The 20,531-nt window shown below is 45.7% G+C and overlaps 1 pseudogene; it reads left to right on the top strand.

The window, feature by feature from the left end:
- The window catches only part of LOC101348423 (unconventional myosin-Va pseudogene), a 20,184-nt pseudogene extending 10,275 nt beyond the window's left edge, over positions 1-9,909 (top strand).
- Positions 9,910-20,531: the final 10,622 nt, after the last annotated feature.

The raw sequence follows: 20,531 nt of genomic DNA, 5'->3' as shown, positions 1-20,531 counted from the left end.
GGTTTTTGTTTTTATAGTATGTATATATATATATATATATATGTATATATATATATATCACATTTCATTTATTCATTAATCCATTGATGGACATTTGCGTTGTTCCCAACTTTTGGTGAAAATGTGAATAGTGCTGCTATGAACATTGGTGTACAAGTTTTTGTTTGAACACCTGTTTTCAATTCTTTTGGATGGATACCTAGGAGTGAAATTTGGGGTCATAATGGTAATTCTATGTTTAACTTTTTGAGGAACAGCAAACTGTTTTCCACAACAGCTACACCATTTTACGTTCCCACCAGCAATGAATGTCTCCGCACCCTCTGCCCTAAACCTAGAGGAATGGCGAGAAGAGTTACCATCTTTAGGGTCTGGAAATGGACGATGAAGAGGCTCCTTGACAGTGAGAACATGGCCATAACAGCATTTTGGGAATTTTAGAAGCATCAGGAAAGTCTCAGTCCTTTAAAGAGCCAGTTAAGTCCTGCTACTAACGCCTGCTAGTATACCATTGGAGGTGCATTTCTTTAGATGAAGGGACTGGATCTTCTTAAAAATTAAACACTCTGGCAAGAGCCATGTATATCAACATATCTTTTATAAAGGCACATGAACGAGTTCTGAGACGAAGGGGAGAGAGGACAGGAAGGTCAGGGGTCATGGGAAGAGGTTCTAGGAAAAGGGAGGCGAGTACACAGAGGGATAGTTTAGGGAGGTCTGAAGACAAACTTCCCCTTTTCAGAAACAGATGCAGGGCAAATTCTAAGAAAATAATCCAAGAAAACAGTGAAATTCTCTTCTACAAGCAGGGTATAAATTCCCCTTAAAGAAGGTACATGCCCAGACTTGTCCAGGACAAGTCACAAGACACCAATTTCAAATGGAACACTAGAGAAATATCTCTTCAGGATGAGTATCAAGCTCAGGATCCAGGTTCCAGCAAGGCTGCACTAAGGCTTTCCCAGTTTTCGTCAGCAGGGAAGGGAAGATCTCATGTTTCCAGCAGTCTAAATTCTCATCTAATGGGGCACTACCAGTTTTAAGCCTTTCAATATAAAGCTTATCAAGGAATTGGTTTCTGGCACCAATCCAGATCTCACCCCACAGATTTGACTGCCCATCCCTTTCCTTTTTTTTTGCTACAACCCAATCTTGGTCTCATCAAAATATCTTGAATTTTCATAAGGTTAGCATGCCTAGGTGGTTCCTAATGCCTGAACCCCAACACAGCAACTATAAATAAGATCAGCAAGCTTATATTTCAATCAAGTTTTCCTACTTTTATTGCTTTCAGATCCTAATTTACAGCTTTTCCTTGTCTGATTTTAGGTGACTGAGCAGTTTTTCTGCTGACGGTTGAATCTGACTCCAAGGACGACTTCAGTGATAAGCCTCTGATGGCTCCCCACCTTTGCCTAACCCCTTTGTCACCTGAAGGAATGAACATTCATACCTCCAGAAAGAGACAGGAAAACTAAAAGTGATCCCACTGCCTGAGTGATCTTCAGGTGGGAAACGGGCTGGCGGAAGGAGTCCGAGCACTTCCATAGCTCGTTATTCGGGAATCCCTGCCTAGAATGCTGTATGTGTAGATTTAATTCAGGGTTAAAAAAAGAAGAAGCCTCCAAGCTTGTCTACCTGAGCGTGCCTTGAGATCTCTTGAGATGATTGAGAGAGAAGACGTAGAGGAAAGGGATGGCCTCAGGTACCTAAGATGTGGGCAGAGGGTGCTGAAGGAGCCAGTGGGAGGGCGCGGAAAGATTAAAGACCGTGTCACAAACTGACTCACTGAGAGGAGCACCGCCACCCCCACGCCCTGTCATGCACTGCAGGAGCTACTAACGTCCAGATGAAGCCCGCCCCAAGGCCGCCAACCCAAGGCCTGTTTCAGTCAGGTCATGGGGAGAGGTCAGGTTTCAGAAGTGACACTGCGACTTTTCTCCATTTTAAGCCTAATTGGGAGCCTTTCTGACAATCACCAAGACTCATTTTCCCATAGCCAAGCTGCTCAGCAGCACCTCCCTCCACTGTTTCGGGTCATTCAAATGGTGCCCAAGGCTAGGGATGGATTTCCACCTTCCATCTTGACGAGAGAGGATGGTATGTGGGGAGTACATCATTTAGCACCTACCAAAAGCAACTTGTACTGAAAAAAAGTTAATACAGTAGGTCTGAGGCTGCCATCCTTGTAAGGACGGGCTTGTGAGGTTGGGGCTTGATTGGTGTCTGGGAGCTTGGATGTCAGGAGGATTCCCACCACCCTAACTGGTAAGAGTGGCTCACTGTGCCTCAGCTGTTTGTACAAACAATATGGTTTGTGCTGAACACCTGCTTTCCTGCGGGGAGTCTGGGATTTTGGTACACGCGAGGCAGAAGTGTCTATATGACCAGCCCCCAATAACAACCCTGGGCACTGAGTATCTAAGAGATGACATTTCATGCGTTGTTCTCACTCACTGCTGGAGGAATTAGGCACATTCTGTGTGACTGCACTGGACGACGTCTGTGGACTTGCTCCATGCACCTTTTCCCTTTGCTGATTTTGCCTTGTATCCTCTCTCTGCAATAAAACATATGCTGGGTCCTGTGAGTCCCCCCAGTAAATCACCAAACCTGGGGATGGCCTTGGGGACCCCAACACACCACCTAATTCTTCTGTTCCTTCATTCTGTTGAATCTTAGACTAGAAAAACTTTGGGGGGCACTGGAGGAGAGAAGAAGGGGATATTTTTTTCTATCCTTCAATCACCAACCATGACAGAGATGCCTGGGGTATACTGTTTGTTCTAGGAACTATCCATCTGTCAATACCTGTTAACCGGTTGCCGTCGAGTCGATTCCAACTCCCATTCTGCCTGTTGGACTCTGATATTGAATCTTGATCTCTTTCTCTTCACTGCCTTCTTTTATTTTAACTTCCCTCTTTCAAATTTGATTCTTCCCTTTTTTGTTTGTTCTGAATCTGTCTCTGTATTTGTCTCTGATACAACTTCACTGCTTGAAGATTTGTGTGTCTTCTTCTCTTACACCCAAAAGCATTTAAAAGAAATCTTTTCCAGGGAGGAGAAAGCCGTCTAACTACATGTGCAGAAATGCTTGAATCATCTATTTGTGGGCAGAGAACAGCCTCTTTGTTTTTCCCTGCTAGGCCCCAGTGGGCCAAACGACTATCTAGATAATACTTACTCCAGTCAAAATCTGTGTTCTCATCTGGCTGCCTTCAAGCTCTTGCAGTTTCTATCAACAATGAAGTGAATATTTATTGGAAATCTAGATCCTGACCCAACACACTAGTAGGCCAAGATCTTCTTCATCCTTCAACAAAAATCATCAAAAAGTAATTTCAAGTCCTACACCTGACCACCAACAAGGACCAGCCTTCCCAAAGGCGAGTTCCTTTGAAACCTTCTACTTCCCCTGAGTCAGCTTTCCACCATCCTGATCAAAGATTTGGAAACCCCATGCCCTATCCTTTTTGGCTGGTCCCCCTGGGTCTAAGCAAGACACAACCAATGGTATGGAAAAAGAAAAAAACAAACCTCCCGCTCCTTTCCAATAGGAATTGTTGCTACAAAGGCAGAGACATACAACAATACATGGGCTGCTGCCTTAGCCCTCAAACAGTCTATCACTCCTAGCAGTGTTTCCACAGCTGCCAGACAGGCTCCAAGGCTTCCTGGGAGGGTTCTCAGGGATTTCAGATAGGGGCTTCAAGACTCTCTTTTGAAGGTTTTAGAGTTTCATGTTTAGATTTCAAAGCGCTCCCTGTAGGAACTCTTAAGGGTTGTTGGCAGGGTTTCCAAAGCTTCCACTCAGAGGCTATAGGGTGCACTGGCAGAAGCCGTAAGATTATCCTGTGGGCTTTTTAGAAGTTGCAGGCAGCAGCTCAGAGCAGTACCTTTTTCAAGGACTCAGGAAGTAACTGATTATTATTAGTTTGGGAGCCTTCCAGAGGCTTTTATAAGCATATGCTTTCTTCAGCCGCCTCCTTTCATTCATTCATTCAGGATACATTTAAGGAGTATCGACTTTTTCTAGTCTCTGTGCTGGGGAAAACTTCATAACACATAGCATCAGCCTCAAAGAATTCACAGACACAGCTGCTCCCAGGACTGTCCTGCTGGTGAGGGCCTCCACCAGCTGTTCCTCTCTTCAGTCTCATGGGGTCCCCAATTTCTATAGCCTTGGTTCCCTGCCAGGCTGAACAGCTCAGGGCTAATCTTTCAGGTCCATGGCCAGGAGCAGCTACCAATGTAGTCCCTTGGTACAGCAGTTCTCTTCCAAGCCCTTTCAAAACATTCATTTAAACCTCCTGTGGAGTGGCACTGGGAGGGCAATTCCATATCACTACCCACCCCCAGCTACAAATCTTGGGCCCACTTAGCACTGATTGGGCTGTACTCTGAGGCAGTCATAGGGATCTTCAAAGGGCAATAATCTGAAATGGTCATTTAACCCAAATACCAGCCCTTCCCAACCCACTTTGCGTGCCTTGTAGTCACACTTTCCACTACATTTTCAAATTCATTCTTGGAAGTAGATTCCACAAGCCACAGCTAAAGAGGAATGCATTCTCTAATGAAACACCCCTGGAATGGGATAGGGGGTACCAGCAAAGTCCCCTCTCCTGCCCGTTTCTTCAAGATCCTTTCTCAGCCTGGACCTTTGTCCATACCTCTGAAATTCTAACCCGTTTCAGGGCTCTATTCGAGGTGGGTAACTCCTATTACAGTGAAAATTCCCAGAAGACTTCTGGCTCCAATCAGACTTTTTTTCATCCCTACTATGAGTGATAAGATCCCTTTAGAAAAGAGAGGTGAGAGAGAGTTTGGATATATGGAAGGGAGAGAAAGGACATGGTGGTACTGGGTACCTGGGAGTAAGAGGGGTCTTGTAGGAGTCAAAGCACCCTAATAGACTCCTCTATTGCATCACTGGCCCACAGGCAGACCCCGAGAAGACCCAGGCAAGTACTAGATCTGACACCTACCACCAGTGGATACATTTATCCCTTACTCTTCAATAGCTCAGAAAATCCCTGGTGGGGTCTTTGAAATATATGATATCACAATGGACACCAGGAACTGGGAGAGGCTGTGCCTGGATAGAGGACTAATAATAATAACAGTGAACCCTTATAGAACACTTATTAATTTACAAGCACTGCGCTAAGCACTTTACATATATTAAACTGACTTTATTTGCCCGACATCCCCATGGGGTAGGTACCATTATTTTATCCTCATTTTACAGTTGAGGAAACTGAGAAACAAAGAGATTGTAATCACTTGCCCAATGTCTCCCAGTTGGGATAGTAGCAAGATGTGAATTCTGGCAGTCTGGCTATAGAGGCTGAGCTCTCACGTCTGCACCTCTCCCAGGTGACCCGAACTTCTTTGACAGAACTTCATTATCCTCAGTCTTTTTCTTTCCTTACTGTCAACTTTGCTTCCACTGTATTAGTGTAGCTGCTGAAGGCCCGTCTTAGGCAGGGATAGTCAGGCCGGAGGGCTGTCTATTGTTCCTCCCTCCAGGCTTCCTGGGACAGAATTTTCTCTTTCACTTTTCTACCCATGGCCCATTCAGTCAAACCCTTCTAACTCGGTCTTTCCTCTGCCTCCACCTCCCCGAACTTGAAGCCTCAGCAAACATCTTTTTCCCTTTCCCTTGGAGCCCAGAACTGAGCGGGGAGGTCTGGTGTGGCAAGAGAGCCTATGGTGAGGCCAGAGAGCCCGCATGTGGTCGGTGGGGCCTGGCTGTTAGTGTCTGAGTCGGCCATCTCCGGCTTGTCGTGGGCTCTTAGGTGTCCTCCACCCTCACCCATGGCTCCTGGATCATGTTGTGTTCACTGTTCCTTTCACTGCCGTTGTTCCCTCCCAGCCTGTTTACCTCCCACGCCCTACTCCCATCCACAGCTCATTGCCATCTTTTTGCGGCTGTATCGATTTGTTCTTCTTCTGCCTTCTCTTTCTTCCACTACATGTTTATCTCTGGAATTCCCCCCAGTTGAGTCTTTCTGTCTGTATCTTGCTAAGGTATTCCACACCTGTTTCTTATTGCCTTTTCTTCTTTTTTTCTTTCACACAGACTCCAAGGGGGTCAAGAGGGAAGCGGGAGCTCGCTACCCATGGTAAATCCATTCTCTTTAACATGGTGTAAAGGCCCTTGTACCTGTCTCCAGCCTCAGCTCTTGCCACTCCTGCCCTCCAACTTGGTGCTGCAGCCGTAAGGAACTTTGTTTGTCCTTCCATGTGCTTTGCCCTCTGCAGGTACCATCCCCTCTGCTGGAAAGACCTAACCACCCATTCTGCTAACTCCTACTCATTCTTCAAGTCTCAGACACATCTTCCCCTAGGTAACTGTTCCTGACACCCACTACCTGAGGTGTTTCTGTTATGTGTGCTTCCATCTGTATTTCTACTGGTAAAGCAAATATCATGTGTGTTGCGTTTACCTGTCTACTTGTCCATCTCCCCCACTAGACTTTGCTCTCTGAAGGCAAAGAATGGTGTCCTGTTCATTATGTGCCATGCCCTGGCACAAGGAAGGCTCTCAAAAAGTATTTGAGAGCTGATCTTGGGGGAATGACCATGTTGTCCTGCCCTTGCTCCATCTCAGTGGGTTAGGAATGATCATATATGGGACGTCTTGTCCCTATCTCCCGTTGGCTTCCTCCTTGACTAGCTTAAGTTTCCATCATCAAGGAAATAATACTTTGAGCAGTGCAGGTCTTCATTTATCATCCCACCAGATTTACTTGCTTTCAACAGAATACAGTAAGAAGGCTTCTCCTGGCATCATTTCCTACCAACTGTCCTTCCCTCACATCATCCTCAGAAATGTTGCCTAGTTTCTGCCTGATCTGGGGACTTTATGAGCCCAGATCTATCACTTCCTCCTCCAAATTCCAAGTGACTCAGGTCCCTCTAGGGTGTTTCTTCTGAGTTTTTTGTGTCAGCCCCTATTTTTTTAAATCATAGTGGAAAGTGAGGTTGGGTAGAGGTTTGGTGGGGCCCATCCAATGATCATCTTGATGGCTCTACCTCTAGGCAGGAAACATAGATAAAACCAATCACTTATCAATAACCCACTGTCATGGATTAAATTGTGTCCCCTGCAAAATGTGTGTATCAATTTGGCTGGGCCATGATTCCCAGTACTGTGTGGTTGTCGTCCATTCCATGATTGTAATTTTATGTTAAAGAGGATTAGGGTGGGATTGTAACACCCTTACTAAGGTCGCATCCCTGATCCAATGTAAAGGGAGTTTCCCTGGAGTGTGGCCTGCACCACCTTTTATCTTACAAGAGATAAAAGGAAAGGGAAGCAAGCAGAGGGTGGGGACCTCATATCACCAAGAAAGCCACACCAGGAGCAGAGCACGTCCTTTGGACCCGGGGTCCCTGCGCCTGAGAAGCTCCTAGTCCAGGGGAAGATTGATGAGAAGGACCTTCTTCCAGAGCTGACAGAGAGAGATAGCCTTCCCCTGGAGCTGTTGCTCTGAATTTGGACTTCTATCCTACTAGACTGTGAGAAAATATATTTCTCTTTGTTAAAGCCATCCACTTGTGGTATTTCTATTATAGCAGCACTGGATAACTAAGACACCCACCATTCCATTATGACACTGTGTCTTCCTCAAACAAGGCACCATATCTCGTTCTTTTTCCACTCTTCCAGTGCCTGGAATGGGGCATATGGCAAGCCCTCAAAACACATTTGTTGAAATGTTTCTTTTATATGTATGTGTGCACATATACACATTGTCTAGCTGTAGACATAGTTCCTCTACATAGAGAAGTTTCATGCGTATACATACATGACAGGAAGGGGATATGAGTCTTGGACAACAGACAGCACCCTGGCTTTTCCGGCTGCAACTGAGAAACTGTGAGTTTGAGACGTGGGCTGGTTCTGAGAGAACCTAATTAGTTTCTAAGCACCTTAAAATCATAGCTGTGAGTTTATATGTTTTTCTAAAGGAACATGTCCCCTCCAGCAGCTGGAGTCAAAGAAAAATGACATCATCACCTGGCAAAAGGAATACCCCAATGCCTTGCTTGTAGGATCTGTTTGTTGAATAAATACTTGAATGTTTTCCAGCCAACTCACATTTATTTCTCTGCATGTTTCCCCACCCTAGAAAGGGACATATGAGACAGAGTACATCTCAAATTTTCTGTTACTGGCTTCACCACCAACCAGAGCTGCAGCAGGGCCTGCTCTGCCCTGGTCTCTCTCTTGCCAGAGGCAGCTTCCTGCAGCTGATTCTATACCAATTCTCCAGAGTGCCCAGTTTTAACTCCTCCCCTCTCCCCAGGGTCTCCATGTGGCTGAGAGCTCAGTTACCCTCCCCATTCCACAGTGCCCTGAGCCCTCCAAGCATGTTCAGTAGCTCTTTAGGATCATATGCAACATCTGGTGAGGGAAGACTCAGTCGTCTTCCTTTACATAATTTTCTTAGCTATTTTAGATATTTATTCTCCTACTTGAATTCTAAGGTCATTTTATTTAATTCTGAACAAACAAACAAAAGGATTCTTTGGCAGATATTTTTTAAACCCTCCACTATAACTGTATTTTTAAAATCAAGTTCTTTGCACATTCAGTAGCACTTGGCTTGATATACTCAGCGACTATGTTGCTTGGTGTGTATAAGTTTTTGATATACTTTATTCAGCTTAGCCTGGTAATAATATTACTATTCCTGCCTACTTCTGTATACGTTTGCATTTGCCCGTTTCTTTATTCTCAACCCTTTTCAAAGTACTTTGTTTTAAGGGTATTCCTTGTTAAACACATGCAGTTGGCCCTCTGTGTCTGCAGGTTCCGCATCCGCAGATTCAACCAACTGCAGATTAAAAATAGTTGGAAAAAGAAATTCCAGAAAGTTATTTGGAAAATTAACAAATGTTTTTTAATCTATTGAACTCTTCTATGACTTCTTCATCTTTATCGATGTCTCAAGGTGCAAAAGTCATCTTTTTTTGAAATTAGGACTTGTCCACCTTTTCTTGCCAGGAGAGAATTTGGGTAGCTGCAGGGGTCCTGGAACCAATTCCCTACAGACATCAAAGGACCACGATATAGCAGGCTTTTTTTTTTTTTTTTTTTTTAATAATCCAATCTGATAGTCTCTTTCATATATTTCATTTTCATTCTGGCTTTCTAACACATGGCGATTTTTGCACTGTTTGAAGCAGTACAGTGGAGAAGAGGGCTTCATGAAACACAACACATCTTGCCAGAATGAGCACAGAATGAGCACCAATTTTGACCTGGCTGAGTATCGCCAAGTGCTGAGTGACTCGGTCATTGGATCTACCAGTAGCTCAGGTGAGTTTTAGAGAACATTCTTCAGCCAATGATCGTTTCAGGCATGCTGGAGCATGAAACGATTCAGGCAGGTCCTCGGTGAAGCCCATGGGGCTATGAAAACAGGCCCCCGGTGTCACTGACAAGGGCTCCTACACGCTGGACTCCATCCTCCAGCAGCTCAACTCCTTCCATTCGGTCATGTATCAGCATGACATGGATCCAGAACTGATCAAGCAGGTGGTCAAGCAGATGTTCTGCATCGTGGGGGACATCACCCTGAACAACCTCCTTCTGTGGAAGGACATGTGCTTGTGGAGTGAAGATGTGCAGATCAGGTGCAATGTCAGTCAACTACAAGAATGGCTACGTGACAAGAATCTGATGAACAATGGAGCTAAAGAAACTCTGGAACCTCTTACTCAAGCTGCTCAGCTTTTGGAAGTTAAAAAGAAAACAGATGAAGATGAAGAAGCGATTTGTTCCACCTGCAATACTATTGCCCAGATTGTCCCAGTGGTGTTTTTGTATACTCTAGCTAGTGAGTTTGAAAGAAGAGTCTCTGTATCATTTATTCGTACTATACATGGTTAAGAGCTCGGCTGCTAACCAAAAAGTTGGCAGTTCAGATCTGCCAGCTGCTCCTTGGAAGCCCTATGGAGTAGTTCTACTCTGTCCTATAGGGTCACTACGAGTAGGAATCGACTCAACAGCAGTGGGTTTTGGTTTCATTTTAAGGGTTATTTCTTGTTGAACAACATATAGCAGGTTTTGTGTGTGTGTGTGTTTAAATAATCCAATCTGATAATCCCTTTCATTTAATAGGAGAATTCAATCCACTCACATTTCATAAAATAAATGTTATATTTTCTCTTATTTCTTTCATCTTACTTTCTGCTTACCATTCAGTCATATCCCTTTTTTGGTGTATGTGTGTTTTCTTATTTTCCCCTTTCTCTTTGATGATTTAGAAATTCTGCTTAGTTTTTCACTCCACTAGTAATTATCTCCCTGCTCCTGACACCCATGATCAAGTGCGCGTTTCCTTACCATTAAATAGAAAGATCTAAGTATGCTCCCCTCCCTTGCAAATTCCACACTTGTTAGTGCAGAAAGATGAACGCTCTCAGTTACTCAGACACACCTGGCTTGAGGGTAAGCAAAGTTGGCCAGGACCTGACAGTGGGACATCAGGGATCCCATCAAAGTCTCTGCAGCTTTGAGAGACTAGAGCTGACAATGCCCAGTTATTGATGCCCCAAGCCCCGCAATTAAAGCTGGGAATGCCTCTTTCAGACTTGATCTGTCTGCTATCAGACTCCTTACAACGGGTCAGATAGGGACAGGGTTGGGAGTGAAAAGATAAAGAGGCTGGCTCAGGCCCCAGGGAGCGGGGCTATCAGAAGTGGGGAAATAGGCAGAAAGGGAACTTGAAGGGCTGACGCTTGACTGAGGGGTCTCGCTGTTTGGTAAGGGAATCGTGACAGGCACAGAAGTTCTTCAAAACCAAGGCCCGTTGAGGTTCGGGGGGCAGGGGGATGGATGAACGATCTGGGCCTAGGTATTCAAGGGGAGGGGGTAAAGGTAGGAAGAGGAAGAGCACCCCAGGGGATCAAAGTGGGGGAAGGGGGAGATGGTGGGTGGTGTGGTGGACACGGAAGGTAGAAGAAGGAGCCCTGCCAGGGAGGCAGGACTTCAAGCAGAGACCCAGGACTGGGTCTCCTGCTGTGGAGGAGTTCGGATTTTGGCTGGGGAGGGAGGAACAATATCCTAGTGTCTTGGGGCTGAAGTGTTTCCTTTCAGGGAGCTCAGAAATGTCTGGGGTAGTTAAGTCAGTCTTGCATTGGGATGGGGTGTGCCATTTTACCTTTGGCCCTCAGCTGGGCACTCCACATTGGGGAGGTTGGGGCAGAGACTGAGTGAGATTCTTGGTACCCCTCAGGGGAGATGGACCCCAGCTCTGGTGAGACTCCTCCTCCAGAGAGCCAGGATCGTGGACCCAGCACCCCTTAAGTGGCTGTGAGGTCAGGAGACACTCCTTCCTCAGGAACTGCAAATGGCCCTTTGAAGAAGAAAACAGTTAAGCTCCACTACCTCGCGCTGAGTTCACACGAAGAGTTGGGGATACAGGTTAGATTAAGACAGACGCTGAAGGAGGCTACAGGCTCCTCAGGCTATGACGGGGAAGCGGGAAGAGCATGACTAATTCTCACTAGTTGAGCGCTGACTATACGAGCACTGTGCTATACGGTAATCCTTACAACAAGTATTGCCGTCATTTGTTTCGAGATGAAAAATCAGAGGTTCAAAGTTTAGATAATTTGCCCAAGATGACACACCAAATAGGTGGGAGAGTTTAGGTAAAGCTGGTGCTTCTGATTTCAAAGCCCAAGTCCTAACCTTTAGATTCCCCCAAATTATTCTGAATATTTCAGTACCCTTAATTTGGAGTTGGGTCCTACACTTAAACCAATGAATGGGGAAGCAGCCCAAATGAAACATGGGGAGCCCTCAGTGATGGGGCGAGCTGCTCCCAGTTCACTTCTCTACCTGCTTTTCTCTCTCACACACACAACTGTACAAGGTGGGTTGGCTGGTCCCACCTTGGGGAGGACTAATGGCTCACTCAGGCTCCTCTGCCCTCCAAACCATGGTCAGAACTCCCACCGATCTCTTCCTCACCTGTCCCCTAACACCCCACCCTCCAACTGCCCATGCTTCTTCCTCTTTCTGTTAGAACTGGGCTGTGGGGGGTGGGGGAAGGGGGGTGGCCTGGGGGCATTCGGTGAGGTTCCCTTAAAGAGCAGACGCACCCTTCCTTCCATTAGGTTGTTGAAGGGCTTTATCTGTTCTTCCCTGGCCCTACAGTCTTTGTGTGTCTCTGGCCCTCTTTGAATTAACTGAAAATATCTTCTAATTTTCAAATTCAAAAAGCAATAGATTTCACATGGTAGAAAGTACAAATAAAGAAAATGGAAAACAGCCCTCCCATCACTCACAAACAGCCACTGTCATCATTTCTGCATCTTTCTCCCTCCCTGGGAAAGTGTAAGAAACAAAGCTTAATTGTTGCCTTTTTTGCTGTTGTTGGCTGGGGTGGGGGAGGGGATTATAAAGCCATAAAGGTTTTTGTAAGGGATTTAACAAGTCTGTAGTTGGCTATGTTGTTGTCTGCTGTTTACGCCATTAAAGTGTTCAAAAGAGTCAACATACTGACTTTGTAATTGCAGTTTAAATGATATAGGTGGTTATTTGGTAATTATACCTGTAATCGATAAGTAAATGTTCAAATAAAATGTTTAATCGTATTTGTTAGCTCTACGAGTTTAATAAACTGAGCGGGAAACATAATACAAATAATGGTGAGTATTGCTTTTCCTGCACAAAAGCCCTTTGGGCCTGAAGCCGTGTCACCATGAAGGATATGTGATCCAGAGACAGAGGACCGGGAGAGGGTAATGAGAGGAGAGCGTAGAAGATGCCAGAAAGACCTACAAGGGCCCAGAAACATGGGAGAGACAGGAGAGCAGATGCCTCAGATGCTGCAGGACAAGCGGGCCACACGGGGAGGTCTCGGGATGGCCACCTTCACTGGCGAGGTGCCTTTTTAACCCCAGGTGAGGGGACAGGGGTGGCCGGGAGGCTTCAGAGCAGGGGCAGAACAAGCATGATAGGAGGGGGTTTGAATAGAGTGGAGAAGGGAGAGGGAGAGATTATTCCTTCCCCGGGGCGGACTGAGAGGTGGCAAACGGCAGCTGCTCTGTCCACGATCAAAACATGACCGGAAGGGAGTGGAGGCGGAAGGTCTACCCGTCTACCTCCCCGGGTCCAGTTTGGAGCTACTCTCCTGGTACCCAGCGGAGCCAACGTCAGCCCCTCTCAAAGCCCCGTCCCCCCGGAGTCCCTGCGGCGTGCGAGGAAATGGGAAGAAGCCGCGCCGGGAGCCCCCCGAGGCCGGGCGGACCCTGGGGCTGCTCCAAGGCCAGCTTCCCGGGGGCAGAAGCCACGCAGCCGAGGGCAGAGCCCGCGCCAGGCGCACAGTAGGTGCTTCATGCACAGACTCCACCGACAGACAAGCGCCTCTGCGGGCAGGACTGCCAAGGAGCGCGCCCCCGGGGCCGCCTGGACGCCAGCCGGGCCAGTGCCTCAGCCCCCGCGGGAAGTCGGCCACCCACCGGCGGCGCCCTGCCGCGCGGCCCGCAGACGCCCGACCGGAAGCGCCGCGGCCGGAAGTGGGCGGGGGGGGCTGCTGGCTGCCGTTGGGAGGCGTTGGCCGCTGCCCGCGCCGGGGTCTGTCAGGCTTGGTGAGGCCAGAGGGTCAGACCGACTGTCTGCAAGGCTCCCTCAGGGTGAACCACGCCCACGGGGAGGTCCTGTGGCGCCGGAGACCCTAAAACCTCATTGTTCCCGTGGCCTTGATCTGTAGCAGAGCCATATATTCTTGTGGTGACAGTGGCCTTAGAAAAAGATGAGACTAGGTTGGAGCTGCGGAACCCTTGTCAAATAACGTGGCTGACATATGTGGTGGCCTTTGGAGGAAGCTGTGAAAAATTTCAAACCCTGTCATGGGAAAGGGGGTTATATAACCGAACCCAACCTAGCCCGTTGCCATCGAATAGATTCCGACTCATAGCGACCCTGTAGGACCGAGTAGAACTGCCCCATAGGGTTTCTAAGATTGTAAATCTTTACCAAAGCAGACTGCTACATCTGTCTCCTTTGGAGTGGCTGGTGGGTTCCAACTGCTGGCCTTTTGGTTTGGACCTCAGCGCTTAACCACTGCACTACCAGGGCTCCTTAAGGGGTTATGTAGTGTATATTAAACTGGGTGAAACTTACAGTCACAAACATAAATATGGAGCTAGAGCTGTGGACAGGACAGATAACATCTCTTTACGTCAAGGATAGGGTTTTTCAGTCAGGTTTTTTTTTTCTACAACAGGGGAATAGATATGTCCTACACTTTGAGTGATCTCCCTGGGACCCTAGTCACAGGTTTACTGAAGCCCAGAGTCAGTGAGAGTTCACCCTCCCAGCCCCTAACCCAACTCACAGGTTCCTGCCACAGCCAGACAAGCCTTGGAGTTGCCATCCAGGACATACCTATTCTCCTTCTGTCCCTTCCCTGTCAAATTTCATCTCATAATACAAGGATGCATTTTCTTCCCATCTCCTTACCAGACAGGTAGAAAAATAATTCCCAAAATGACTTCTCAATCACTTTGATGTCATTGGAGAAGTCACTTAACACTTAAGTGTGTCTTTAGGTTCAAGGAATTAAACAAAAGAAGATGGCCCTCAGTGAGTTCCTTCGAGTGGGAGAGGTCACTTTTCTAGTTAGTGTAGACATTCTGGCCAGTAGACTGGGCTGGGTATTGAGCTCCATGAGGCTCTCAAGTTTGTCTGTTAATGAGGTAAATATAAGTCACAACCCTGAAATGATACTGGACTGAGTCTGGGAGTGGGACTCACCAGAGTTGCTGGGCATTGTGGGGTTGAGGGGGGTACTTTTCCTAAAACCAGAACTGGGGGAAGTGAGATAGGTTCTGGGTGAAAGGGAATAGGGCTGCCTTTAAGATCCTGGGGGGAGGGGGAAGCAGTCTTAAAATTGATTTTAAAATCGGTTAAACCTCTATATGAGTGAGTGCATCCATGGTGGTCGTTATTAGAGAAGACTTACCACAGCTGTTGGGAACCCAAAGGAAAAAATATGGGACATCACTGGCTGTCATTCTTGATCCAAAGGGACAGGTCTGGAATTAGAAGAAAGTGACCTCCTCCTTTCTTATGAATTAGTACTCTTTCTAATTGGTCATGGAACATAGAAACACTATTGCAGGAATAAACAAACAGAAGTTCAAATGTAATTTTAAGGGCTGTTAAGAATTTGGGTCATGTTAAGACTGAATACCCTTTGGGTGGTGTGAGGCTGGCCAGTGGTGCCAGAGTAGCAGGAGCCTTGGTCCAGGGTGATGATACATGATCATCGTTAGGCAGTTGCTGGCTGTTAATAGCATCTCCACGGTCTCCTGGAATCTTCTTCCTAATGTCAGTTACACATTCATGTTCTGAAATGGGAAAGGCATTTTTGGTGATTTGCTCCCTTTGTCTCTTAGCTCTCCCATCCATTTTTGTGTCACCGAAGTGCCTGAGGTTAGTATGTGCTGTTTGTCTCCACACTCTGAAAACTTGCCCTCTGTGCTGCTAGACTAGGTGGAAAAGAGTGCTGGAGTCTAGTGGCAACCGGGGTTGAACTCTTAAGTATCCTAAGTTTTGTTTCTTCCCCCAATTTTGAGAGATTCTGAGGAGACCAAAACGCTCTCCAACCCAGACTAGAGCTGGGAGAGGGAGAGTGCTCAGAGGTATCAGCTCTGTGGGAGGTTAGATTATGATCATAAAATGAGTCCAGACGCGAGGAATGTGGCCGTGGGTTGAGCAGGGAATCCTCTCCAACCTTGGGGTGCTAGTTAGTGCCTTTGCTGTTGTGGGAAAACAGCAGCTGCCTCTTTGAAGCAATGCGCTGAAAGCTAAAGCACCAGTTGTTCCCATGTTGGACGAGGACACAAACCCCTAAGCTGATGGTAATTGGAAGAGCTTTTACGGTGACTTTGAGGAAGCCAGAGAATAGGTTAGAAAACACATGGATGGTAATTTCTCATCCTTTGGGAGAAGGCAAGGGAGAAAGGGAATGAATGAATTCTATCCACTGGACCACTGGCCTTGCCTCTGTGGATGTTCAGATAATAATCTTCTTAGCTATTGCTTCTCCTTTTAGTTACCTTAGGTCTGCCTCATCTTTACGATAAAGCCAAAGCAATTAGATGAAGGAGAGAATGGATGGCAAAAGAAGAGTAAGCAAAGGAGAAACCAAAATGAGATATAGACAGAGAATAAAAAAGGTGGAGAAGTTAGGTTCCAGCAGCAGAAATAGGGTGCTAGGAGAAAAAATGATTTAGACAGAGATTATGTGGTTTTGAAAAAGGAAAAATAGACATAGAGGAAAGGATAAAGGCTAAGAGGAGGGAAAAGGCAATGGCAGAAACTTTTTTTAAAAATTATTTTAATTGTGCTTTAAGTGAAAGTTTACATTTCAAGTTAGTCTCTCATACAAAAATTTATACATACATCATTATGTGACCCTTGCTGTTCTCCCTATACCATGACAGCACATTCCTCCTTTCCACCCTGGATTTCTGGTGTCCATTCAACCAGCTCCTGACCCTCTCTGCCTTCTCATCTCACCTCTGGACAGGAGCCGCCCATTTAGTCTCATGTATCTACTCAAGCCAAGAAGCACACCCTTCACGAGTATCATTTTACGTCCCATAGTCCAGTCCAATCCCTGTCTGAAGCGTTGGCCTCAGGAATGGTTTTAGTTTTGGACTAACAGAGAGTCTGGGGGCCAAGTCTTCGGGGATCCCTCCAGTCTCAATCAAACCATTAAGTCTGGTCTTTCTACTAGAATTTGAGTTCTGTACCTCACTTTTCTCCTGCTCCATCAGGGACTCTCTGTTGTGTTCCCTGTCAGGGTGGTCTTTGGTGGTAGCTGGGCACCATCTAGTTCTTCTGGTCTCAGGCTGATGAAATCTCAGTGGCAGAAACTTTTAAGATAACCAGAGAAAAATGAAAACAGAAAAGACTAAACCTTTCCCCCTCTTTTTATACTTTCCTCCTTTCCTTCCTACAAACCCTAAGCGTCTACTGTATGCCAATTACTAGCTAGGTACTGAGGATAAAAGATGAACAAGACTCATTCCCTATTCTAGAGGAGCTCATATGTAGTGGGGAGATAGTGTCATGACTGACTGCAGGGTGTGGGGGTAAGAAATGGGTTTCCAAGGACTATCTTTTCTGTGTGTGGGTAAGGGGGGGTGCTAAGATATTTGGAGCTCCCCAGCATGGGTTCTGGAGTTATCTCTTTAATTGAAGACCCACTGACTAAGTGGGATTCAGGTCCTACTGTGGCTTCTCTTTGGGTGGTAACCGGGGTAGTGTTATAGCTACTGAACAAAATTATAAAGTGAGTCAGAGATGGGATGCCTCCTGGGCCAGTGGGAAGGGAAAATGTCACCACCTCTCCTTTCGCTGAATTACCCTCTCTGCTATTGTGGGTTGTCCAGCTGCAGCTTTTCTTGGGCTCACTTTTGGCCATCACACTATGTGCAAAAAAAGAGAAAACGTAATTTGTGAGAAACTTGGAAAATACAAAACATAAAGAAGGAATTTAAAATTGCTCTTCTCCCAAAATAACAGAAAAGAAATTGAAGGAAAAAAAAAAAAAGATATCCAACTAATGACCCACTCAAGTCCAGGAAGCCCAGGACCGTAAAGCAAATACCCCTTGTGTAGGAGAAGAGATCAGTGTTCAAGAGTGAGTTAAGGGTCGTTGCTGAGGCTGGGGTTGGGGCCAGACAAAAAGCTCCTAAGTTCACCCCTTCGTAAGATACCCTCTTTAGTACAGATGCTATTGTGCAGGTTTTAAAGATTTCCACACCCTTACGTGTATGTGCAGGGTACAGGGAGTTCCCAGAATGTGGACCTTTGGAAGAGGTCAAGATGTGTGGTATATCTAGGTTTGGGTTTGCAAAGCAGACATTGAAGAGTAGCTATAAGTTTCCACCCAGAGTTTTGAGGGAGTAAGTTCAGTAGTTTAGAATTGGGTCCTGGAACCATTTAGTAAATGGTCTATTTTGAAGATATTCACACCTGTTGAAGCTAATTAGGAGGGACTTAAGGTTGCAGCCAGAACCCAAAAGAAACTGGAACACTGGCTCTATTAAGCTCATTTTACCGAACACTTTGAAAAATGTTTGGTGTACATGATTTGCTAATGAGGGACAATGTTTTAATTGAATAAGTATCTTTAATAAAATAGCACCACTGCATTTTTCTCATTTTGCCATGACCTGCTGAAAGATTTTCACTTAATTTCCCCAGAACTAGGACAGCATTTCGTCTCAGCTAATCTAGCCCAGCTCTACCCCCTCAGAACAAGGACATAAAGCTGCAAGGCTTCCCCATCTTTGTTTTCTTTGAGAAGATGGCTGGGGGAGGAGGTCTAGGTCATCAAGAGTGTGGCCTGAAACTTTCTGGGGATTCTGAAATCTCTGGCTTATGGATTGACTAGCAGTTTTCATACCACCATACTCTCCTGGGGGAATTTCTTTAGGGCCATTTGGAAAATTTCCCAGGGCCTTAACCTTTTATAAAGTTTGGAAGTGTGTTTGCTGGCTCTCATCTTTCCCCTTTGGTGTAATCTTCTGCTTTTTTATTAGGTGTTTTCAGACCTGCTCCCCACAGATAGCTTTAAGCTATTTTTTGAGAAAAGGTCAGATAATTCACAATATGGTGGAAAATACCTGTGTGTCTGGCTACCTCTGGGATCTGTCCCCCTTCTACTCCCTTTAATTGGTGTATAGTTTCTGGACCAAAAAACCTGTAATTCTATAATGATATGCTTTCTGGTATCTTTGCCTGGAATAATTCTCGGAGAATGTAACGTAAAGAGCATGGTGAACTCCAATCCAGATCTCAGTTTTCAACTTTCAGTGTCTCCAAAACACACCAGAGAATACACAGTGATCAATCTGTCCACCAGAGGGCGCAGCCACTCAAAAGATATTATGCAGTAATCAATCTGTCCACCAGGGGTGAAGCCCTTGCTCTCTTTCTGGTTATCACTCCCTCCTTGCTGTTTGTGCAAACACGCTTTCAGTCAAAAAGCACACACCCTACCAGTTCCCTGTGGGGCTGGGTATTGCCCTCAAGTTTTTGCTGGAGGCTTTCTTTCCTGCTCTGTAGGGGCTGCTCATATCTGAGCTGGCATTCAAGGGATGCACAGGTCGACTTTCCTCCAGAACAGACGATTCAGGGCCCCAGTGGCAGTGTGTTGGTTGAGGGAGCAGACTCCACTATGGCACCCACTTCCTAGCCCACTGGAAGGGGAGGCAGGCAGACCTGGACTGAATGCCGGAAAGATCTGTCCTGTTGATTTCAGAGACCTGGGCTATGGGGTGTCCACTATCACTCATAGCCCCCTTACTATTTTTCAACTTAAAGAGAACTACTTTTGAAAGGGCTTGACATGGAATTTCCCCTGAGTAGCTTAGCAGGGACCCTGATTCCAACACTGCAAATATTAGGTTCGTAGATGTTCTGAACGAGGACTGAAAAGCCTGTGTTCTGGTCCTGGCACTGCCGTTATTAACTGTGTAAGCTTGGGCAAGTCTCCAGACTTCTTGGGGTTGCAATTCTCATGGGTAAAATTGGAACAGCAGTGCCTACCTCACAGAGGTATTGTGAGGATTAAATGCACTCTAATCTGAAGTACTATATAAATGTTTACAATTTTTTGTTATGATTTAAAAGTCAGTTTTACAATGCCACATAGCAGACATACTATCTTTGTTATCTAGTTCTGCTATAACAGAAATACAACAAGTGGGTGGCTGTAACAAACGGTTTTATTTTCTCACAGGTTAGGAGGCTAGAAGTCCAAATTCAGGGCATCAGCTCTAGTGCAAGTCTTTCTCCCTCTGTCAGCTCTGAGGGATGGTCTTTATTCCTTGGCTCCTTGGTGGTCTTCATGTGGCATGATGTCTATCTCCTCCCCATCACTGCTTGCTCCTTTTATATCTTGTAAGAGACTGACTCAAGACACACTCTATAGTAATCCTGCCTCATTAACATAACACACAACTCATTCCCAAATGGGATTATAATCACAGGCATAGAGGTTAGGATTTACAATACATATTTTTGAGGGACACAGTTGAATCCATAACACTGACATTTCTACCATCATATACAGGGCTTCACCTGCCATGTATTGCTATAGTAGGGCGTTAAATGGCTGGAGCAAAATGTTATGTTTCTATGCAAATATTTTTGTGTGGAGAGGGTCCATAGCTTTTATCAGCTTCCTAAAGGGATCCATGATCCTAAAGTTAAGAACCAGTGCTTAAGAGTTGAAAAGTTGTCAACAAAATTCTAGTCAATAGAATTCAGCAACATATCAAAAAAATAATTCACCATGATCAAGTGGGATTTATACCAAGTATGCAGGGATGGCTCAACATTAGAAAAACAATCAATGTAATCCATCACACAAATAAAACAAAAGACAAGAACCACATGATCTTATCAATCGACGCAGAAAAGGCATTTGACAAAGTCCAACACCCATTCATGATAAAAACTCTCAACAAAATAGGAAT

This window comes from Trichechus manatus, unplaced genomic scaffold (assembly GCF_000243295.1).
Source record: "Trichechus manatus latirostris isolate Lorelei unplaced genomic scaffold, TriManLat1.0 scaffold00030, whole genome shotgun sequence".
NCBI classification, from domain to species: domain Eukaryota; kingdom Metazoa; phylum Chordata; class Mammalia; order Sirenia; family Trichechidae; genus Trichechus; species Trichechus manatus.
Note: the sequence above shows the minus strand (reverse complement) of the source record. Positions and strands in the feature narration are given on the sequence as shown.